Raw genomic sequence first — 26,397 nt, 5'->3', positions numbered from 1 at the left:
ACACAGAGCCCTGTATACTGTACACATGTAACAATCCATCTTGTAAATTGGCCAAGCACAGTTAATCTGTGCTCCACTGTTATTAAACCCATATGTACATGTTACTGCATTTCTACATAGGATTGTGGGGGGGGGGGCACACCTGAAAACTGTAGATATTTGCTATGACTGTACTGGTATTTCAGGTACTCTGTTGGCTTGCATTTCATTTTGTATTCTGACCTGTCATGCAGACTAGAGGCATATCAGTAGAGTACAGATCTTAGGTTTTATTGACCTACATTTCAGTTTCAAACTTCTTACCCTGCAGAACTAACATACAACTGCCTGACATGTTGTAGTCTGTATGTGTAGGTCTGGAGGTGGGCTGTTCTCCATTGCCATTAATTGGAGACCTTAGCACAGCCTCACTTTATGGTCATCTATACCTGTCCTGCTGGATGAGGCTGTTGTTGTGTATGTGAGCCTCACTGGCATGCATGTGTGTGTCCTATGGACGCACATTTGGGCCAACACATGTACTGCAGTGGGATTTGTCACCTTGTCTAGTACTGCATACTTTGTTGACACCAGTATTTGTTATGGATTCCATGCTGCCCATATAGGTGTCCACTATCTGCTGCCTTCCCATTCAGCCACCTGATTATCTTGCATGCTCACATCCATACCATAGCTACAACTAGCAGAACATCCTACTCCATTCAGCAATTGATAGGAAGAGTGACTTACCTTGTGGCTGTGCCAGTATTGAGGATGGTGTTGGAGGGCTGACTCTGTCGGATGCACATAGTGCACTCCCTATATATGGCAAAGCACAAGTAGTGTTATGTTTGGCATCCCTTTTACTATATGTGTGAGTCAGAGAGAGGTGTCATCCCCTGGGTTCCTACCATGTCAGTGTATGTGCTATGCATTGCCTCTTTGCAAAAGCCTGGGCATACTGGGCATGCCTCCTTCTGTCTACATGGGCAGGCTCAGGTTGTTCCTCCTCCGAGTCCCTCTGTGCCTGTGCTGGCCTTGGCAATGGTGGAGGGGGGGCTGTGTGGTCCTGCACCATGCTGTTCCTGCTGCAGCTGTTTCCACAGGATCATATTGTGTAACATGGCACATACTATGAACATTTGTGTACATGTAGCTGGAGAGTACTGCAAGACTCCACCAGATATGTCAAGGCAGCAGATCTGTGACTTGAGCATCCCAAACACACACACTACAATTATCCTGGTTTGCACATGAGAGATGTGATTATGTGGTTGTTCACACTTACATTTCCTTTACCCTTCGTTTAGCACTGCTGCTGATTTCACTCAACTTCAAAGATACCAATGGACAGCTCTCAAACATATAAGCTCTGCGGCACTTGCAATAAGTGTGTAATGCTATAGTGTACCAAACTAGTTAGGTAGGAGCTCCAGTCCTGATTCTGGCAACTGCATAAGTTTGAGTGTTTGTGTGTATCCTTGTGGAGACCTGAGTTTGTGGTCATTCACACTAATAGTAATCCACCAAAATGCTACTGGAGCCGCAGAAATAAAACCAAATTAATTATTTGATGTAATTTAATGTAGATCACAAATTCATAAACGCACTTCACATAAAAGATAAATAACACGCGTTTTCGTCCCTCTCCACCAGGACTTCATCAGACAATTCCATAATAAATCTCATACCTTTATATACTTTAATTGATGCATACCTATCCAATAAAATAATACAAACAATTAAAATTGAAATTCAAATATACCAATCTTGTTCATCTATTCATGAATATTAAACAGTACTAATACATATTCATGAAAATAACCAGACTTGAAATCATTCAAAGACTCTTGTGAGTACACTCCTCAAGTGTGCAAAACCTGCAATAACATGTTCAAATTCTCATATTGAAAGTTAAAAAGTTAATACATTTATTTCATTTAATATATATAAAAACTATTTAATGTTTTATATAAAACCATTAAATAATTTTTTTTAAAAAATAACCATATAAATATTGAAGAATAAATAATACTTGAATATTATAAATAAATTAATATTATAAATATGTTAAAAATGTTAAGATATGAAGTATGTTTTAATATTGTTCAGGATCATCCTTACTATAACTTCTTCTCTTTCTCAAACTTTATTAGCCTTTAATTTCAATAATGGTCTTACAGAGACCATCTCATTGAGTCCAGGTTTCCTACTTGCATCCAATCTCACCTGCCACCATTGTTCCTTGTTCTCTAAAATATCTTCCCATGGACTCCCTCTTATATCTCGTTTGACTTGCTCAATTATGAACCATTGATATTTGGCTTCCTTACAATCAGTACAATGTTTATATAATGCATTTGTCTCTTTAGACTTACTGATGTCATAAATGTGTTCATTTGGTTTTATTTCTGCGGCTCCAGTAGCATTTTGGTGGATTACTTGTTGTGTTTTGTGCTACTATCTACTACTTTTGTGAGTTTGAGTCATTCACACTAACACAACTTCCCTTACCCCTCCTTTAGCACTGCTGCTGATGTCACTCACCTTCAAAGATACCTTTGGACAGCTCTCCAACATGTAAGTTCCATGGCACCTGCGATAACTGTGTAATGCTATAGTGATCTTGTAGTCATTCACACTTACAACATTTCCCTTACCCCTCCTTTAGCACTGCTGCTGATGTCATTCACCTGCAAAGATACCTTTGGACAGCTTTCCTACATATAAGCTCTGTGGCACTTGCGATAACTGGGTAATGCTATAGTGTGGCAAACGTTTTAGGTAGGAGTTCCAGTCCTAAACCTGGCAACTTTGTAAATTTGAGTGTTTGTGTGAGAGAGTGTGTGTATTATTGCAGAGACTTGATTTTGTGGTCATTCACACTTACAGCACTTCCCTTAGCCCTCCTTTAGCACTGCTGCTGATGTCACTCACCTTCAAAGATACCTTTGCACATCTCTCCAGTATGTAAGCTCTGTGGCATACTTGATAAATGTGGAGCAATGTAGTACCAGTAACTGCATAGGTATAGGTTTGAAGCTCCTTCCTGGCATGTGTTTGTGTGTATACATATGTATGTCCATACCTCAAAGATTTTGGCCCCATTTACACCCAGTACACATGTCAGTGCCTAACTTTAGCAGTCCTGCAGATATTATCCACCTTAGAAGTACCTGTTGGCAATCTTAAGCCATGTGAGGTCAGTGTTGCATGTGGTAAATGCATAACAAAAAGGTCTAAAAAGATAGAGGTTTGAACCTCATCCCTGGTAAATTTGTATGTAGGGTAAAGTATTTTGTAGAATCTCTCACCCACTAAATCAGCCAATGACAGTATTTACAAGGGCTGGTGATATTCCTCACCTTAGAAGTACTTTGGGACAACATCATAGGTTCATAGGTTCATAGGTTGGTACTAGGCTATCGGCCCTAGGGCCTATACAAGCCTAGCCATAACTATTCCCTGGCTATTTCTTCCCACACTATTTATTTCCCTGGACATCATTATTTACATCCATCTGGTAACCTCTGTGGAGCCTGCAATAAATGCATTACCCTGTAGTAGCAATGCATAGCTAGGCAGGAGTTTGAAACTCAATACTGGAAAGTGTCTGTATGTGTGTGTCCATGTCCTTAGTATCATGTGTGGGGGCCAATGTGATTGTGTAATAGCAGGATTCATTGGGGGTGGGTTTTGTTAAATTATTATGCTGAGGGCCTAGTATATGTCACAATGCTCACATTACAAAGCCAACAGTTGTCAAAAACCGTAGAGGTTGGTGTAGACCATCCACAACCTTAAATGTCTAATGCCATGTGCGATGACTATGTGGCTGTATGGATTAGTGAACTATATAGGCAATCCTTCCAATATTCAGTGACCACTCTCCACCCATGTATAATACACAAACAAACTTGGCTAGGCAACAACCAGTATATCAGTAGTTCCCCTGCATATTGCCTCAAAGATAGTACTCATGGTGTGATTGCAGTGGACTACATGTCTGTTGGCTACAACAGTGCCACTGACATCAGAAAGTACTTTGATGTATCACATCTCCTGACTGTGTGTTATCCAGCAAGTAAAAAGACATGACAACCTGTTCCTTCCCCTCAGTAGCCCAATCAATGTGTACAGTGGCCCTTTTGCCATGTTCTCCACTGGATGCTTGCAACAACTGCAGAGTCTGCAAGCATACACCACAAAGGGAATACCATGCCTTAAACACATGCCCTGTATGGACAGATGCCACTAACTCCACTGAATACCCATATCATACTGTCAATGTAGGTGCAATCACTTCCTCAGTTATATAGCCAGGTCTCAATAACTGAGGTCAGGAATGCTACATCAGAAGATACCAATCTGTCCACACAACATGCCCCAGAGACCTCAAGCACACTTCCACACTTCAAAGAACATGCATGTTGGACATGCGCACAACCCAGACACTGTCTATGTTATGGAATATAAATCACCTACATGGGAAGCAGTGCACTTCACTGGCCACCCACAATAGAAATCTGGATGAGTGGATGGGGAATACAATACCCACCCCTGGGGACCACTCCAGTGACTATATGCCTGAGCCACACTGGGGATTATTGTCATATGGCCTGATGCCAGGGTTTCCCTTGGGCTAGCCTTGCAGATCCTTCAGGCCCATTCACCTACTACACACCTATGAAGCAATGAACCTATAGGTCTCAGTACTTGCAAGTGTGTGTGTGTGTGTGTGTGTGTGTGTGTGTGTGTGTGTGTGTGTGTGTGTGTGTGAATAGCAATCCCAGTGTGTTTGGTTGATGAATATCTGCTGTGGCTGTGGTTATTAGCAATCGGAGGTGTGTCCAAACCAGAACATGTACCATTCTCCATTCTACAACAGATGTTGTAAATCAAAATATACCTATGTACAACCCTCAGCCCTATAATCTGTGAGGCATATACAATCACTGTGTTACAGACCGGGGATTGCCGTGCACATACTGTACCCTGCCTAGGACATGGTGGATGTGTTACCACACTGACATACCCTGTGGCCTTGCTGCAGGGCCACATCCTGGTGACACAAAGATGCCTTGAACGGAAATGGGATACAGCATATGAAAACACATTCACTCAGCACTTCATTTGTGGGGGGAGAGAGGGGTAAAGCTGGCACTGAATGCATTGTCAAGACTGTGGCCAATATCCATGTCAGGATAGGTATTAGCTTTATGTAGTAACTTGCAGAACTTGTGTTTAATGCTGTGGAGGTTGTTGATGTAACTATCAAAGGCTGTAGTGACTGTCGTCAGTGTCTGCTGCATTTCTGCTGTCATAGATGCCTGTCGGGGATTCCATGAGGGATACAAAGTTGTGTTTGAAGCTAATAAGAGAGTTCAACAGGCATGGAACACCACCTTTCCCTGCAACAGTGTCCTCCTTCTCATGCACACTTTAGTAATGGCAGGGGACCATCACATTGTCTCCCAGTGTTTGTAGGAGTGTGTCTGGGTTCTGTTGGCTCTGGCTAGTACCATGCATTCATGTACCTATTTGTTCAGTGCCTATGTGTATGATTCCACAGTCATGCAGCTACTTCCCATTGCCATGGGTGCAGTGAAGACTTCCACCCCTGTTTTCATGGCTCCAAAGTCAGCTTTGGAGAGGTTTTGCCACATGGTTATCTTTGTGGGGGTGGGGCAGACATGTTGAGTTCCATATTGACTACAGCCTGTGTGAATCTCACCATGCAGGGATTGACATCTCTGAATAAGCAACAGTCCCATATTTAAGTGGTTAACACAGGTGAAGGTTGTTGCATCCACTACCAGGGGTCAGAATGAGCTGGTATAGGGCAATGGAAATTAATCCAAGAAGTGTTGTGTCACTCTAATGGTGCTTGGCTACATCCCCAGGTCATGGAGGGGTAGTAGAAGACTTGTACTAAGTCAGTGTTGCATTGGACAATCATAGATGGTAGGGTGTTGAGGAATGTACATTGACAGTCTAGGGACATAGATGTGGACCCATAGCAGGCTATGGTCTGGATAGCACTATTACCCTAAGGCAGTTGTACTGGAAGTATCTCGAATGCATTATGATAGGATACTAGTCTGGAGGTGTTCTTATCCATAATGAATATGGAGACACCACCTGTGGAGGTGTGGTGTGGTCCATGTTTGGGGGCTGACAGCTGTGGAATGCATCATAGACTGATACTGCAGGTCTGGTGTTTGCTGCTCTGAACCACCTCTCCATTACAGCAGACATGTGTCCTTCACTCCAATGAATGCTATGAGTGACTGCATCCTGTCAGTTAGATGTCCACTGTTGAGCAGCATGACCCTTAGATTGCATACATGTGTAGCTGTTATGGTGGTAATAACATTAGGAACACTGCCTATTAAGGCACCATAGTGGTGGCAAGACACTCAGCCAGTACCTCGCAACCCAGAGATGACAGATGTAGGACATCCGTGGCAAGTCATTGGGTTTTGTCAATCATGTCATCCCAAGCAGAGAGGTTCTGGATCCCCTGAGAATGACACATAACATGTAAGCCAATGTTGCAGTCAATCATCTGTTCATAGGACCACAGCATTATTCTGGGTGACAGCGGCACACTGCCAAGGGCTACTGTCACACATGCCTGGACCACATAATCAGAGAGTTCAACCATGTCTCCTGTCATGTGTGTCCAGGGAGGTTTGTCCCAAGTCATTCACACCCACATGGATACAGAGTGATACTCGTGGTTGTTGTGGACTGCCATGACTGGCTGTGTCATGTCGTGGATGCTGGCATGTGATAGACATTTGGCTGTTATCTGCTCCAAATTCAACTTAGTGAGTGGTGTGCGTGTGCTTCAGTATTGAGTTACCCATGATTACTGTATTGTGGAAGGTGGCTAGCATTAGGAGCTTAGGTGGATGGGGGCACCCTGTGTAGGTTAAATATGTGTCCCTTGGCCTGTGCCATGTAACGGTGTTTGAGTGGGTGTCTACCTTGTCTGTCTGTATTGTTTGTGTAGATGTCCACTGAGTGCCTCTGGGAAGGTGGGTGTGTGGCTTTTCACTGTATGTCATGACTGTCAAGGTGGGTGTCATGGTGAGCTACGTGCTCCACATGGTGTGGTGCAGGTGTTGATCTTATCCTCTTGACCTGCTAGTCCAGACTTTGCTGGAGAGTACATATGTCCACATTGGGTGATATATGGGTATCCCTCACAGGTCTGAGTGTTTGGAGTTTAGAGGGGAGGGTTGTCTGTGTACATAAGGCAGTTGCAATACTGGACAAGTGCACCAGTTTAATGGGTGAAAGCACAGATAACCACTCTTCAAACATGCCAGGAGGGGTGGATATAACTAGTAAGTACTGTGGTGACATCTGTGTTGAAAGAGCACTGCTAATAGCTCACATGTGTGCCACAATTCCTGATACAATAACCTGGTGAAGTGCCAAGCTATAATGCTAGTTGAAGTGCAAGACAGAAAGAACTAGCATGATGGATGGGTGGAAAAGAAGGCAGACTGTCTGCCACCTATAATATTTTACGACAGTTGTGTAGCTATCAGCAGGTTTGGCCATATAAAAGTTTAATAAGCTCTGTAGTGCATGTGGTAACTGTGTAACACTATACTAGACATACCTAGATAGGCAGGAGTTCTAATCACAATGCTGGCAAATGTGTGAGTGTATGTATGCGTGTGTGAATCATGTACTGTCTGGCTCATACCATTTTTGATCTGTGTACTACCCTTTACACTTCTGTTCACTGCAATTTAGTAGACCTGTTGATGTCATCCACCTTAGAAGTACCTTTGGAAGAGGTGGAAATGTATAAGCTCTGTGGCGTGTCTCAAAACTGCGTAGAACTATATTAGGAATACTCACATAAGCAGGTGTTCTAATCCTAATGCTGACAACTGTGTGTGAAGATCATATCTTGTGTGGCTTATACCATTTGATGTGTATACCATACAAGGCTGGTGACCACCTCCCATTGCCATTACTTTATATTGTGTGGCAACGGCATCTGCCTCACATGCAGCAGGTTAAACCATTGTACATTCCTCTGTACAGATGTGTCTGGAATATCCATATGTTTGAAACCTATACGTTGTTGGAAGTGGTCTGTGTGCTTTAACAATGCCTATGCAGTTGATATTATAGCCAAATAGGCCACAGTGAGTGTACTGACACACATGGCAGCATGAGATATTATACTTCACTGAAACATCATGCTGATAGAATGTCTGCCGTCCTTACAGGTGTCCAGCCTTGTAGGTGCAATACATGAGTCCTGATGCTTGGTTTTACAAGTGAACTGTACCTATTATGGGTCACATTAAAGGCTGGAAGAGGTGTGGACTGGCATATTGTTGTCCTAATTAGTATGTAACAGGAACAACTTGCATCTTAAGAGGGTGTGTACACAATTTATATCCACTGTATACCAGTAATGTGTCATGCATGAGCCAACCTTAGGCCTTTTGTCCAGCACAATTTGCTGGCCTCTGTCCAGATATCTTGGCACTGACAAGTTATGAGTTATGCTGCAGGAAATTTGAATTCATGTCAAACAGGTGCCAGTGGTGACCACTGTGATGCAATACAGTTAACCTTAGCATAAGTGAACATGCACTACAAGCAATATAGCTATTACATAAAGCAATATAGCTATTACTGATGGTTGTGTACATGGTAAATTGCATGCACTTCACATGTCTGGGGTATTTCCAGGCAAAAACAGAACAATGCCATACTCAACAGCTTCAGCTGCTGTCCTATATGCAGGCCAGAGGTTCCCAGGTAGTTGTGAGATGGAGTTATTGTCAGCAGATGCACATGTGGCCTTGGTACAGGATGGAAGCAGCATGTCTGCACATCTACAATACTAACCACAGTAATACACAATGTCCTGTCCTCACCATGGATGTGCACCTCTGTGCATTAAAAAATCCCATCCACAACTGCAATTGGACCTGACACATACATGTAGATGCAATACAGATACATGTATGTCTGATACATTGGTGTACTAATCCCCACTGGGCCCTTACCTGCACACTCCACATCCAGTGTTTGTGTGCAAACCACCTCCACAATGCTTCCCCCAGTGTCATGGCTTGTGCATTTGGCGTGTGGCCCAAGTGTGGTGAGGAGCTTCTTGATGGGTATCAGTGGGGGCTGGATGGCTGGGCCCCCCAGCTTTGGCTTGCCAGTCCCTTGCTGCAGCAGAAGCCCATTGACAGGCATGGCATTTGAGGTTGGTGGCCTGATGTTGCACATATTCATAAGTTCTGCTGTGCAGGCTGACATCATTTACCTGGTGGACCACACTGTCCCACAGGGTAGTCTTCTCCCGCACATCTTCTGCTTTCTTTCCAAATGACAGGGCATAATATCCAATCATATATTGGGTGACAATGTCTCTTTCCCCAACAGAGAATGCTGGTAGGCAAACACTGTGCATGTTACCTGGAAGACATAAGCAGGAAAAAGGTCACAGGATCTCATACGGTTGTCAAAATGCACATCAATAGTGGATATTACTTGCAAATAATCCAGACCACACCAAAACCTTCCAAGCTATCATGGCTATAGCGACTTGCATTACACGCCTGTCCTTGAGCCATCTAATTTCCCCCAATGTTGGACACTTGATTGCATAATCCTCTATCCTCCATTCATTTCTGTATAGAGGGTTGACAGTGGGCATCTTCCATGTGGATGGTGTGTGGATGGTGGCAGGTATATGTTTGACTGTGGTGTGTGATGGAGCTCTGAGAACATGCCTGAGTTCATGTAAGAGGCAGACACTGATGTTATTATGCCCCATTGAGATATGCTGTTATTGCCATCAGTAGGCAATATGTACATGCTCACCATTGATGAGGGGAGGAGTGTGGTTGATGTGCATATCTCTCTGTACAACTGGGGTGGACAGGGTGGTGATGTTCCCACCTTACCTGTGGGATGCAGGTTGCCTATATCCATGTCATGTATGTATGAGGTGTTCTTTACCCCCAGTACATGGTGAATTGTGTTATTTCATCTGAGACTTACAACATATGTGGAGACATGGTTGCATTTGTCCTTGGTGGTGTGGATATGTCTGATTCATAGTCATAGTCAGCCTTACAGGAAATCACCTGTGAACCTACATGCATGCTCAGATATAGATTGACTTGCTTCAGAGTTTTTTTCCTGCACTGATGTGTCCCTGTACAGCCAATGTAGCAACCTATTATGTGGTATGTGTATTTCTGTTGTCCACCAAAGGGAATTACTCTACCTTGGTGGAGGCTGTATATAAAGATCAGGTACTGCTGTGCCCATATAGCTACAGTGGATATAAAGGGTACACACCCCTGATACACTGCCTGGTATTTGTGCAATTGGAACATGACAACACAATAACTAATTTTATAACAATTCCCACCTGTAGTGTGACCTATAGCCTGTACAATTCAATTGGACACATAACAATCAGGTCTGTGAAAATATATGGAAATAATACTCAGTAAAATAAGCCAGTTGAATGAGTGTGCACACCCTTAAACTGATATGTTGTGCATGCACCTCTTGAGAAGGTTACAGCATTCACCCATCTTGGTCTGGACTCTAACATCATGGCAATTCTTCACTTGGCAATAGTTGGTCACCTTTCTAGAAACACCTTTGATTGTATTTCAATGGAATTGTACAGGTTAGGGGTCACATAAAGATGAGAAACATTATGAAATGATCTTCTGTGGTCTCATTGTCATGCAGCACACATACCTGGCAGTCTAATAGGGGTGTGCACTTGTGATATCCACTTTATATAGGTGTGGATGTAGCTGGTAGTGGTAGGCATGGACAGAGGGTCATAACACAGGTGGACACTTCTCTGATTAATAGCTGAATATCATGCCTACTCTAGTACCCATATCAGTGTCAGGGCACTTCAACAACAGTAGCTGTATTCATTTCTGTCTGTTGTATGCACTGAAACTGATATTACATACATGTGCAAAATGCACAACCTATGTACCTGAATGCTTGAAACCCATGTGATTTAGTTTTGTTCCTTCCAGCTGAACATATACATTTCTGTTGTATGTTAGTATGGCAAACTGTAGTTACAGTCTTGCCGCACAATCATACTTCTCAACCTGTTACAGCAATGTGTCTGGACAATGGCACAGACAAATGGGTGTCAAAAGGGACATCAATATTGATACTGTATTAATATAGTTGCACCATACATTAGTAGTTTCATAACACAGTAGCGTTTGACATCACTGTGATAACCTGAAAGATGTTCAACAGTCATAAGTAGGCTATTAAGTTACAATGTCATTGCTCACAGACCTGCCAATGGTTTGGCTGACATAACACAGGTATATGTGTATGTGACTACAGAGATCAGTCACAAATGTGCTTATTGTTCAGCAGAACACTGTACAGTTGAATGTTATTAATTCAATATAGCACACGCAGTTCAAAACACATGTCTGCACCAGTACTTTACTATGCACATGCCCTCTATAGGTCTCTTAGCTTGACAAGGCAAACACTTCATATTAATAATCACAGGTAACATGGATATGGAAAACATACCATTAACTGGCCTGGCAGTGGCACAGTCACAACTGTTTGACAGACACCCCTGCAGTTGTTGCATATGAGCTGTCCTTTCCCAGGGTAAGTCAAGCTCCTGAGCTGTGATCCCACCTCACAACCTCTCAGAGCATCACATTTGGACAATGCCTAATATAATGGGGGGATAAATAGGGACAGACTCTAAATATTCCTGTTACAAACATAGTAAGTTCATAGAATGAAACATTTAGCATTACAGTGAATATTCTTAAGGATAGTGGGTCTTAAACTCAAGTGTTTTTCATTATCTGATGACTTAAATCCTCAGCTATTTGCCAGAAAAGTACAGCTCTCAGAAGGAACAGACACAAATAAATGATGGAAAAATGTGGACATTCTGTGAATATCTGTACAATTGTGAGGTATCTCTGTGATATCTTCCACTGCAGAGAGGGCCAGATGCTATGGCCATAGCAGCTGTTTAGCAGGAAATTAGTACAGTATGTCTTGTTGGGACATATATTCCTCCACATCATATTTCCCATTATTACAGACCAGGTACTACATTCAAATACTTGCTTACATGTTCCACTTATCTTTTTTTCTTTCTTCTGTTTTCCACTTTATGTTTCATTTCTCTCTCTCTCTCTCTTTCTCTCTGTGCACTACAGGGATAGAGCTGGTTTGAATAGGTGGCAGCATGGCTTTGTAGGTGATGCTCATGACCAGGTGAAGGCCTGTGCACCTATTGCAGTTCCCCATTTGCTAATTGCATCCCGAACAGCTGTGTAGTTCTTTCAATAGCCAATGTCATGGCAACACACTCCTATAAATTAATACTCCATGTGGACATTGGCCCTTTCCCTTACTTGTGAGGAAGACATCCTGGAGTTGTGTGAGCTACTACCTCTTTCAACAAGACTTGTGGAGAGAAGGCAACTGAATGATGGGGAAGGTTCAAAACTTAGGGACAGAATGTGAGTATTGCTGTTATATGTTTGGCATACTGCTAGTTTAACAGGAATTGTCTGCACATGCTACTTCTGCATGGGTTTCAGTCTGACAAAGTTCTGTCTCTGCATAACTCTCAACTGTAGGGCCGTCCACATAATGGCCACAGCTTAGCCTGTTATGGATGGGCTGTTCCCCAGACAGGTGTTGTCCTTGGCAAATCAGTAGCATATTCTGGTGATTGCATTATGTAGATGGCAACATCCATTTGTTTTTCTGACTTTATATCCCTCAGAAAAGATATCTTACAACAAACTCTGTAACACCAGCAACTTTTTCAGTGAATAACAGCAATATTTTATGTATGGCTGTGTATTTGGGCTTCTGTCCACTAATTATGTCAGGCTTTGTCCAGATGCCATACAGTAGTAAGTGGATAGGTATACTGGTCTATCATTATTTAGTGCTGTGATTCCTGCTGAGGGGAATGGCTGGGAAACATGTTGAGGTCTGTACATTCAAGAGGTTTGTGCATAGAGAATGCTCTTAGATGTCCTTGTAATGTATTTTATGTGGGGGACAGTAACACATGTTTTAAAACTAGGCTGCTAGAACATGTCAGACATATTGCTGTGTATTAAATTATGTAATTAGGTGTTAATTGCTTCTTCTGATTAAGACATGTACTTCTGGTAATGTTTACTCCTTGAAGGCTTTGGCCAAGTCATCATAGTATAATAAACATGTATGATTTACTGGCTGGTTGTATTTTTCTTTGCTATGTTCATACATTGTATTTGTTTTGCTAAGAGGTTGTTGTATGTCTGGCCATTGTGTATGGGCTATATGATTTTGTAGCAGTGTACTGCTCACTTATTTATTTGGACTGTGGGGGGATGTGAGTGTCATGGCTGCTTTTGTATCCAACTGTGCATGCAGCCCCAGTTATGGGTGGTCTATAAGCAGCATATGTTTGTATGGGCATTTTGGGACATGTATGCATATATATATATATATATATATATATATATATATATATATATATAGATAGATAGATAGATATACACACCTCAGTATTTATTGGTAATATATCTATATATTGCTGTACACATATATGGATCTCTCTACATATCTAACTCTCTCTATGTATGTTTCTATTCATATATATATATATATATATATATATATATATATATATATATATATATATTTGTATATGTTTATTTATAGATACCACTCCTAACTAATTGCACACATCTCTTCCCTATTGTAAACTGGCTGTAAAGAAGGGTATGTTTGAGAAAACATCTTTAAACAATACAGCTAATGTGGCTTACTGGCTAATTGCATAGACTGTGGTGTGTAGAGTCATGGGTTCAAGACCTGCAAGGGCCGTTTCTTTTGTTGCTAGGCAGAACAATGACTGTTGGATACACAGTGATTAAGACAGTTTTGAGCAGCTTTGAGTGTGTTTGCACTGGTTTGCATGACAGTAAGTGGTGCTAACGTGCAGTTAAATGAATAGGTGCTTACACCGTGTAGGCTTCACTTACCAATGTGCAATTCTGCTTAGCATTTACATTAAGCAATGCTGAAACCTGTTAAGCCCTGGTAACAAGTGATTACATTCGCCTGGTAGCCAGTGATCACATTCAAGTATGATAACATAGCAGGGTAATGACATCTTTAATAAGTTTATTTAATTTCCTGTATATAACATGCTTCTGTGTGCTGTCATTACAGTAGCAAGGGGTGTGAGTATACTATATGGGACACCTGGGTATACATGGGTAGTACCACAATCTTTTCTCTTTGGATTTGTTTCATACATGGGTAGTATATATGCAGAACCACTTGCATGTTACACCAGCTACATTGCACTGGTTGACAGAAATAGTTTAACACATATTGTATCATTACATTAGCACTTTTAACAGTGTGATTTCATGTAAGAGTAGATTGCAGATTGTAGTACTGGAACCATACACCCCTGCATGCAAGCTGGACTCTGAGTACTGAGTATCTAGTTATTGGTGTTTGAGCTGTATGTTTATCTATATCTCTTATTGGATATTGATCTGATATGTTGATATTAACTGGCGACTACTATGTTTTTTGGAAATGTCATTGAGGACTGTTGTCTTGTAGTAATGGCATACCTTTCAGTTTCAGACATGCATCTTTCAAAACATTCCTCCTAATGCATAACCTGTTGGCTATCTACTTTCTGTCTGTCCTCTGTACTGAGGTGGTGATGCCAGGTATTGTTACGGCCATACCCCTATGAAGATGCCCACATTGTATTGTGCTGTGGACAGCAGTATGTCCAATTTACCTCTGTGTTTGTGCTCTGTTCCCATCTAGTAATATAGGGGTTGATGCCGAGCTTAGTGAGTGGGGAATGTTATCAAAGGCTTTGGCCAGATCAATGTAGGCTGTATGTTTCACCTTGCCTTCGGGCACTGCTCAGTTGACTGATGCCAAGAAGTTGACCAGGTTGAATGAGTAGGTATGACCTACCCTTCATAAAGGTAAACCGTGTGGGATCCTGTGTCTGCAGATTCCCATATCCCTGTTTATTAGGTGCATGATGATGCATTCCATAGCTTCGCATAACAGACGTCTCAGGCAGTTGGGGTGGTATTTCCCAGGGTCTGAAGTTACACCTCATTTGTGGAGAGGGGTGACTGTAGCAGTGCACAATTCAGTAGGTAGAAAGCCTGATGTGAGGCTGTGCTTGAACAGGGCACACGGGTGAGGTGCCAGGTCACTCTGTAGTTCATGTAGAACACAGCCAGATATAATCTCATGTCCCATAGAAGCTGTATTCTTGGCCTTGGACAGTGGTGTTTTAACCTGTGCTGCAGTAATACTGGATACCTGGCAGTGTACTGGTATTGTGATTGGTCCTTTGGGGGTGTGTGAGGGGTAACGTTTGCACTCAAGGTGCCAGCCAGTATATTGGCATTATTTGTTGACTCAGTCTGGGAGGCACCATTGTCTAGTAGATCATAAATAAATAAATCTTGGTATTGTCATGGAGATTATTTACATAATTGTATGAGGCCTTGTGGTTATCTTTACTATGTGCTCCAATTCTGTTCTGACAGCTAACTTTGTGGTATTTGATGAGGGATCTCAACTTTTCATTGAGGCTGATAAGAGTTTATTTCCTGTCTTGGGACTTCACCCTATTCCATATCAGTTCCCTTCTTCTTTTGTACAGTTTCTTTATGGCAGGTGACCACCAGGTCAGCTTCCATTTTTCGGAGGTGAGGGTCCTGGTTGTACTGGGTAAGGTGGTATCCATGCATCTGTGTATGTGTTCATAGTGCATTGTTGTTTGATTCAGCCATCATGCAACTAGTCTCCATTTTCATGGCTGCCATGTGGTTAGCCACCTCTGATTTTATGAGGCCGTAGTTAGCTTTGGAAGGGCTTTTTATGGTGGTTACCTGTGCAGAGGGGTAGGAGGGCTGTGGATTTCCAAAGGTGATTCATTTGTTCATAGGTAGGTACTAGGCTATTGGCCCTAAGGCCTATATAAGCCTAGCCAAAACGGTACCCTGACTTTTGCCACCCAAGAAAATTATTTTCCTGTGCCCTTGTTGAGCAGAGCAACAGAGGTGATCCCTGGGGTGAATTTCCTAGTTCACATCCAATCATCAAGATTTTTCTTGAATAGTGTTAATGAGGAGCTTTGTTTGATATAGATAGGCAGTTTGTTCCAGAGTATGGGAAGTCACTGGGACAGGAATCTATCCCTCCAGCATGTTCTGTTTATTTTGGTGACAAGATATAGGTCTCTAGAGCATGTAGCTCAGAAGGACTGGGATTTCTTTAAGTGGAGCATGTCCAACAGCTCTGGGTTTGACATAGCTTTGTATGTTAGGCAGCGATTGCCTCTGAGTAGGTGATATGCGATGGAGTAAAGCTGGAGTTTTTTGAGACAGTCTGTGTAGGGCATCTGTTTGAGGCTGGTAATCCTCTTTGTGAGGTATTTCTGCAGCCTTTCCAGTTGTTGTAGATGTCTTGTGAGGTACATACCAAAAGGGGTGTTGTACTCTATAATGGGTCTAATGAGTGACGAGTAGAGGAGAACAGTGACCTCTTTTTTCCTGGATGAGAAACCTTTTGTGTTGAGGTGTTCCACATAGAAGAATTTCCTGACTACTGTGGCAATGTGATTATCAAAGGAGAGACTACTGTCCACCTGTGTCCCAAGGTCTCTTATCACACTTTTCGTGTTAAGTAGACTACCACCTTTGTGGTAGCTCATGGGTACAGAGTTTTTACCAAAGGGGATGATGCACTTTTTGGCATTGAGCTCGAGGCCATGGCTTTGTCACCAGGCATCTGTCTCCATGTGGCTCTTTTGTAGAATGTCCACATCATTAGGATTTTCAATTATGGCTCTGCAAACTTCATTAGCCAAAGACCTTCTGCGTTAGCTTGTACTTCAGAAAAGTAGATACCAAACAGGACAGGACCCAGGACTGAACCCTGTGGTACTCCACTTGTCACTGGATTGAAGTTGGATTTGGAGTCTGCTACTTTCACAGTGTGGGTTCTGTCAGTGAGCCAGTTCGCAACCCATCTTGTGACATAGGGATTCATACCTAGTCTAGTGAGTTTATCTATAATTCCAGAGTGGGGGATGGTGTCTAAAACCTTGGTGAGATCTAGCTAGGCTGTGTGAACCACCTTACCCTCGTCTATGGCTTTGGTGACTACTTCAATGAAGTCTATCAGGATTGGGAGACATGATCTGCCTTTTACAAACCCGAACTGGGTGGGGTCCAGAGTTTGAAGATTACCAATGTCTTTGTTTTTAAGATCCATGATGATACGTTCCATGGCCTTGCAGACCAGGCTTGTTAGGATAATGGGGCAGTAGTTCCTGGGGTCCGTGGTGGCTCCACCTTTGTGGAATGGGATGACTGTCACTGTGCGCCATTCAGTGGGCACAAAGCCTGAGGTTAGACTATGATTGAACATGGTGCATCGGTGGGGTGCCAGTTCATTTGGCAGTTCATGTAGAACGCAGCCTGGGAAGTTGTCAGGTCCTTTGATTGCTGTGTTCTTGGCTTTGGAGAGTGTGTTTTTTACCTGTGCAGCCATGATTACAGGAACTTTGCATTCTTCCAGTATAGAGATGGGCCTTTTAGGGGGTGAGAGGGGGGGTAAAGTTAGCACTGAATGTATCTGCCAGGATGTTGACAATATCAGTTGTGTTCAGATATAAGAAGGGAGGAGTTGACTATTGGTGTACAGCAACAGTCACCCATGTTAGGAATGACCAGGTCGATGTGATGGGCATGTGCATCGGTACATGAGTAGCTTTCCCAGTTAATGGTGGGGTAGTTGAAGTCAACCAGTATGATAGTGTTAGGCTGGACAATAATATTGTCCAGGGTGTTTATGGACATGGAATGTGAGTCTTGGCACATGTATGGGGACCTATAGCAGGCTACAACCTGAACCATTATCTTATCCAATGTCAGCTACGCCTGCAGGATCTGTAATGCATAATGTTGGTCTATCACTCTGGAGGTGTGTGCATCCTTTATGAATATGAAAATACCATCACTTTTGGAGCTACAGTCCACATTCTGCAGCCAAAAGTTGCGGAATTAATTATAGGCTGGTACTGCAAGAGTCCTTCCTGTTGCCTTTAACAAGGTCGCTGTTACAGAACAGATGTCATTGTTTCCCATGTTATGTATGTATGCATATATGTGGATATAAATGTGGATGTATCTCTCTCTCAAGCTCTCTCTCTCTCTATATATATATATGTATATATATATATATATATATACATATATTTGTGCTTGTGTGTATTATGTATAGATTTTCCCACATATTTGCATCTCCATGCAAATATACATGTATACATAAACTATCTGACTAATTCTATAGACTCCTTTCCCTGCTGATGGATGACTGTACTAACTGATATGTTTGGAATGTCATCACTATTTTCTAGGGCTCAGATGGTGTAATGGTATATTGCTTTGACCATAGTTTACAAGGCCCTGGGTCCAGGACTTGGCAGGCCTTATTATTTTGTTGCAAGGCAGAGCAGTTCTGCTCTGGAGGAAGGAATAAGGTCAATAATTACAAGAGGACCCTAGTGTGGGCCCCTTCACCACATTTACACAGGCTTTGGTCATATTTGCTGGTGTGGATCCGATGTCCACACACACACACATATATATATATATATATAGTGTGTGTGTGTGTGTGTGTGTGTGTGTGTGTGTATATATATATATATATATATATATATATATAAATATATATGTGCACGTACATATATATATTTATATATATATATATATATATATATATATATATATATATATATATATATATATATATATATATACATATCCATATATAAATACAGTTTCCCTACTGTTGAATGACAGTGCAGCATGATATGTTTGAAAAAACTTCAGATGTGCTTACAGTTCATAGAGCTTAGTGGTAAATCGCTGTGGCAATGGTATGCAGTGTGGCAGAAACAAATGCTATTGGATACAGAGTGATTAATGCACTTTTAAAAGTGCTTAATCTGTGTAGGCATTGCTTAGCACCAGGCAAACAGGCTTAATCTCACTGCAGGACAGGTGTGGGTGAAGACAGCAATAATGAGTTGGGAAGCCAATTAAACCAGTTTACATGTGTCCAATGGACACTTTTTTGAGGAACAGATTGGGGATGTTGGGGAAGGATAGTGGAAGACAGACAAGACAGCATACAGGGTAAACACCTTGGACAGGGAGGGGTGTTTGGTAATCACAAATGGATACAGTGGGACTGAGGTCCCCACCCATGGGCAGTCATCACTGCACTTTAATGGCTGCTAAGGTGGCTGTGCTGGGGGCTGAGCAGGAGGGGCAGTCTAGCCCTCTAAATGCACCACATGGCCCTCAAGCTGGCATAGCAGATCTCCAAATTCCTTGTGGAGCTCTCTACACACCAGACTCTGGACCTGGCTCTGGGTAACAGGATTCTGTTTGTGCCAGTGCCCGAGGAGGGTGAGTCCCATCCCCTGAGGCAGTTCCACCCAAAGCTGGTGCAGTACCAGTGAATGAGGAGGTCCCGGGGTGGGTCCCAGACATTCTGGGGACCGGTGCCACTGCCAGATGAGGTGGGAGAGGCAGATCTGCTGGGATTGGCCATCCCTGACATGCTATGGTTTTGCAGTTTTAGAATGTATGCTAGTTAGTAATGGTTAATACATTCCAGAATTAGTTATAACAGCATGCATGAGTATTCCCATTAACCCAATATAACACGTTTGGAACATTTTCATATTAAACAGAACAGATGCATATATGGAACCACAGTCGGAATTACACCAGCATGCAGGTCACATTGATAGCAACAGGCCACCAATGATGGTATTTGAACAGGGAAAGTTAATTGGAATAAATTGCAATGTTTTTAGAACAACAGGACACATGTTGCAAAAGTAGGTTTGGTGGAAAACATACCCATTCATTTTTGTGTTCAGATTATTGGTGAAGATAAGGTGGAGGAGAAGGAGAGAGATGTCAGTTAACAGATGTAGATTCTTGCAGTGATCATAGCTTTAATGATCATTGCTCTACTCATTAACCTACAGGTATTATTACAACGACTATATCCTTGGGTTGGGCAGTGGTATGTTTGTACACAGTATAATGACATCCTTCTTATAGCTACTTTGAACTTTCTCTTACCTGGTAGACCTGTGGAGGGAATGTTTGTTAATACAACATGACTGTTTCTAACCATATTGCCATAGTCAGGGTTACCATAGTCAGGGTTACATATATGCACTCATACTGTGTGTGTGTGTGTGTGTGTGTGTGTGTGTGTGTGTGTGTGTGTGTGTGTGTGTGTGTGTGTGCTACTGACACACTCTGCCTTGATTTCTATCAGTCACCCTGATTGTTGTTAGCAGGGACCTGTAGCTGTGACAGCATAATGCTTAAAATATTTATTGGAGGAGACCACTTGGTGTATGTACTTATCTTGCTGTCATTTGCAGTCTTGGGTTTGGACCATGGGTTTTGGATACAGTATAACTGCAGCCTTCTATAGCTACATTATATCTTATCTTACCTGGGAGACCTGTGGAGGGAATGTTTGTTAATACTGCCTGACTGTTTCTACACATTTTCACAAACTTCTAGTTGAAATTATGCATACAGCTTACTACCATGCCTGGGATTCAAACCCTTGCTATATCTGCTAAAAAAATGACACGTGTATGTTTTATCACAGGGAGTTATTGTAAAAATGCTGCAACTTTTTTGAATGATTTCTTTCTCATTCTCTCTTTGTTGTAAAATCTATCCTTGTATTTACAACATTACATACCTGCTCACATAGCACAGTGTGGAAAAACAGTGGTTAATACAACATTACTATTCACATACCAGATCTTGGAGTGTGACATTTGTAATATCAGTAAATCTCATGTGTTACAGAGGCACTAACTTTGTCAGATGAGACTTGATTGTTTAATGCTTTCAGAGCTATAGTTGCTATGCATAACCTGTACACATTTCAAATCATACCATACCAGAGTAAACACAACCAGTCCATGGTTTAGATTTTTATTCACAGGCAATTACATTTTATTAATGTATGACTTATATAAGACTATTACTGTAATATTGTCTGCTTTATTCAGTTTAAACCATACCCAGCTTTAATAATGCCAGGTGGCATTCTACTCCTTTATATTTATTTGGTATGCATAGTACAAAGTAGATTGTTACTCACCAGCCTCGCGACGCAACCTTTGCATCCTACTGGCATGGGCTTCCTGGTTTGCAACCTGCTCAGCTGGAGCTGTAATGAAAATAGAGACACATTTATGCATACCTATCGATCACATACACAGGCTGAACTTTGGTAAATAGTTATTGCTATGAATACTTACTGCTGGGACATCACCCCCCTATCTTGCTTCTTAGACTCACTGTTCCAAGAGCTCCCTCTTCCTCCATTTCAAGTCAGCATAGTGGTGCTGGACCTGCTCACCAGTCCGAGGGATACCCATGGCATTGGTGAGATCATGGGCGAGACTTTCCCAGGCTTCTGCTTTGTATTGAGAGCCCTGGTACTGGTCCTGCAGCAGTTTCACATCATGTTTTTTTTCAAGGAGTCCTACCATGAACTTGGAATCCTGTATGCCCCAGCGCTGCGCCTGAAAGCGCATGCCCTCTCCAACACCAGCCATACTGCGTACAGTGGGGAGCTACAACCTGTTATGAGCTGTATTTCCACCTGCGAGGTTTAAATATGGCCAGTTTCCCACCCTTTGTCATGATTGGGCGGTTTTGAATATACTGAGCTAAGCTAAGCTACGGGCAAACCTGCTTAGCTAAGGTTGGCAGTGCTAAAAGGGGCAGGTTCAGTACTGCTTACCAATGGGCAAATCCACTTAGCTGGGCTACTCATTGCTTAGCATTCATATGTACACAATGCTAACATCTGGTCAGCATAGCTGTGCAATGCTTAGCATTGCTAATGTTTTATTTTATTGGACTATCACCTGTATGGGATTTATTCGTCATTCATTACATATTATAAATTTGTTTACCTTTCCTGACATCCCCCAATGTAGTTTCATTACATTTATTCGTGTGTGACTATACTGTATGGGGCACTTGTGTTTATATGGGGGTTTCAGTACTTTATTACACTGACACCTCACATCTGGGCCTAATACACTACTCTGGTTGAGAAATATAAGTTACTTCCTACATAAATATACAAATAAATTAAAACTGCAATGATTACACATACAAAATGGAAATGGTTTTGGTGAGGTTTGAACCATGAATGACTACATGTAAGGTGTACACTCTAACAACTACACTACTGCTTATGCTGGATGCTGATTGCTATTTAACTTATTGTGCTGTTTCAACAGGGGTAAGCATAGCTAAGCAATGGGCACACAAGCGCAGCTATGCTTAAACTTTATTGCAGATGTGAAAAAAAATGTATTTGTTGCATTTTTTACTTTGTACCCTTCAGAATATCCATGCCAATGCTAAACCTGTTATTCTATCAACTTTCTAAGTTTGTAGTGGCAATTGTCCTTTATGGCTTTGTCCAGATTTCTTACTCTGATGGGTTCAGAGGTGTGTTATATACTTCATACCCTTCCAAAAATTCATGCTAATGCTAAATCTGTTATTCTATCAACTTTCTAGGTTTGTAGTGCCAATTGTCCCTTATGGCTTTATCCAGATTCTTACTTTGACAGGTTAGGAGGTGTAACAAGTGATCTCACGCTATTTAAATTGCTGTATGGCGATTCTGGTTTGCAGGGGGCATGAGTATTGTGACAGCACTGCTCTCAGACACACCCTCTGGACTCGTACACAGAATAATGTCCGTATTACAGCATGGCAGCACACCTTCATGGATATGCATGGCATGCTGCCATGCTGCACAGGAATGGTCCCTTCCATGCAGGGATAAGCTCTATGATTTTTATAAATACAGAAATAGAAATGTTGCCATGGCTGGTGAAAAAAAAATAAATTCTGCTCTAAAGAAGATTTTCAGGACACATATTCTTGACATTTGTTTCACTTGGTTTTGTGAGCAGAGGTCATATAGCCTCAAATGGAAAACAGGTATAGTGCCAGATTGTGATAAAAAGATGTTAGAAAAGTTAGATTTTATAGCAGTGCTTAAGTGGCCATATGTTAGCTTCCTTAAGGCATTTTACAATGCAAAATTCAGAGAATTCTAAGATATCTCTCTACAAAATGTACTCATGAATGTCATTCTAACCCTAATTATTTCACTGAATCTCAGTCTTAATTTGTACAACACAGATTGTCTTTATTAGGATAGACCCCAGGATTCAAATAATTCCTTTCTACAAAGAGCTCCTTTCTGTGACAGCCCTATAGTATAACACAAAACCTAACTGCCCAGCACAGATCGATCAGTTAGCATAACAAAGAGAAATTTTCTGATTAACAGACATGGTAAAACACATTGTGAAATACCTCAATAGCGGCTTATTAGCGTTTCTTTCAATCTAACAGTGCACTGTCAGAACTGACTTAAAAACTTATGCATCATCTGAGCAAAGACACCTTCCTACATGCACAAATACACATACACACACACACACATACACACATGCACACACACACACACACACACACACACACACACACACACACACACACACACACACACACACACACACACACACACACACACACACACACACACACGTACGCAGACACAAGGATGCACACACACACATACACGCTCATGTACAAACACACATCTGCTTGCGTATACACAAAGACACACAGACATGTCCTTAGAATCCCTCCACAGGCATACTCATTCACAAGTGAAACTCCACTGTCACTCACATTTACAGTACAGCTCACCCACACACCTGCAAAAATACTGCAAAACATAACACACACACACACACACACACACACACACACACACACACACACACACACACACACACACACACACACACACAAACATTCAGTCTAATCCATGTCACTACAGGCATGCTTGTCCTCACAAATACACACAATAACACAATCCTTAACAATGGCTCCACTGTAGTTACCTGCACCATGAGAACTCCCACAGGACTTAATGGTTGAGTTCCTCCTTTTAATGGCTTTACTTTTTTTTCCTATAATAAAAATTTACACACCTGTACAATTCTGTGAATCACTCATCTGAATAAATCAGGTGGCAGAAACATTTCTACCGGAAACCTATGGCTAATTAACAGTAGCTATTACCTTAGGCTGCCACATTAGCAAGCAGTTTCACAAGTAGGACCCTGTGAAAGGAATACCATAACAGTGATAACTCTGCAATGGACACCAGGTATAGTGCCATATGGTGACAGCAAATGTTCTCTTAACCCTTAAATTTGTCATCTGTATTTAAGAAGACATGCCAGTTCTCCTTAAGCACAATACAGTAAACAAAAAAGTCAGGAGTTTTAAGATATTTCAGTGCACAATACACTCAAGAAATCTTTTCTACTCCACAATTTTCATTATTCCACAATCGTGATTTACATCTCAACATAATGCCTCTGTCAATTGGTGAAGTCTAGACTTCCCACTAAATGCAGCGACAGAAATTTTGCCTTGGTTGGTGAAATAAAAATTATTTTTGCTGTTGGTCTAATGAGGACTTGGTAACATATATTGTCTTTATTAGTTTCATCAAGCAGCAGAGTAAAGTACTAGACTGAGAAGTGATATGAAATGCTGGATTTGTTAACTGTATATCAAAGACCACATGTAAGTACTCCTAATGAGTTTACAATAGATTTCAAGGACTTATAGTATTATATTTGTATGAACCGCAGTCAAGAATGCTACGCTATGCCCAATTATTTCATTGCATCTCAATCCTGATTTACATCTACACAAAATATCTATATAGGTTCATAGGTTCATAGGTTCATACTAGGCTATCTGCCCGAGGGCATTTACAAGCCTAGCCCATCGTTTTGTGGCTTACCCCTTTAATCTGGGAACTAAACTCATTATTTTGCTGTGCCTCTGTCGAGCAATGACACTGAGGTAATCCCTGGGGTATATCTGCGATCTCCCATCCATTGGTCAAGATTTCTCTTGAACAAGGCCAGTGAGGTGCTCTGCCTCACATGTACCGGGATTTTGTTCCACAGCATAGGGAGTCTTTGGGTGATGAATCTATCCTCCAGCACGCCCTATTAATAGTCGTGTCCAGGTTTAAGTCTCCCCGCCTTGTGGCTCTGATGGATCTGGATTTTTGAGGTGAAGCATATTCATCAAATCTGGGTTTGACATGGCCTTGTATGTTAGGCAAAGGTCACCTCTGAGCAAGCGTGGCGACTGAGTAGAGCTGGAGTTCTTTCAGTCGGGCAGCATAGGACAGATTTTGAGACCCTTTATCCTTTTGGTGAGGAACTTTGTGGCCTCTCCAGCTGCTGCAAGTGTCGGGTCAGATACATTCGAATGGGGCATTGTACTCAATCATTGGTCTGATGAGTGATGAGTAAAGGGAGACTATGACCTCCCTTGATCTAGATGAGAAACCCTTCATGATAAGGTGGGCAATGTAGAAGGTCTTCCTAACTACTTTAGCTACATGGGTGTCGAATGACAGACTACTATCAACCTGGGTCCCCAGGTCCCTGATAACTTCTTCTGCGCTCAGTGGATTGCCACCTATTTGGTAGGGGTAACCTTGTTTTTCCCGAAGGGTATGACTATGCATTTTTTGGCATTTAACTTTAGGCCGTGGCTCTGGCACCAGTTATCCATTTCTGTGAGACCCTTCTGAAGGATATCTGTGTCAGATGTGTTTTCTACTATGGCGCCCAGTTTGCAGTCATCTGCAAACTTGGTCAGCCATAACCCTCCTGTGTTTGCTTGTACTTCAGAGAAGTAGATGCCAAACAAGAGTGGGCCCAGGACTGAGCCCTGTGGGACACCACTTGTGACAGGCTTTGAGTCTGACATGGCGCCAGCAACTCTGACCCTGTGGGTTCTGTCACTCAGCCAGTTTGCAACCCATCTTGTGATGTATGGGTTGACATTTAAGCTGATGAGTTTTACAATGATACCTGAGTGGGGTATTGTATCGAAGGCCTTAGCCAGATCGAGGTAGCCTGTATGGACTGCCTTTCCTCATCAATGGCTTTGGTGACTGTTTCCAAAAAGTCAACCAAATTTAAAAGGCATGATCTGGCTTTGACAAAGCCAAACTGGGTTGGATCCAAAGTCTGCAAATTCCCTATGTCTTTATTTATGAGGTCCATTATGATCCTCTCCATGGCTTTGCAGATAAGGCTTGTCAAACTAATGGGCGGTAATT

The sequence above is a fragment of the Protopterus annectens genome, chromosome 3.part0 (assembly GCF_019279795.1).
Source record: "Protopterus annectens isolate FY-2018-M chromosome 3.part0, PAN1.0, whole genome shotgun sequence".
NCBI classification, from domain to species: domain Eukaryota; kingdom Metazoa; phylum Chordata; order Ceratodontiformes; family Protopteridae; genus Protopterus; species Protopterus annectens.
This window is presented reverse-complemented; position numbering follows the sequence as displayed.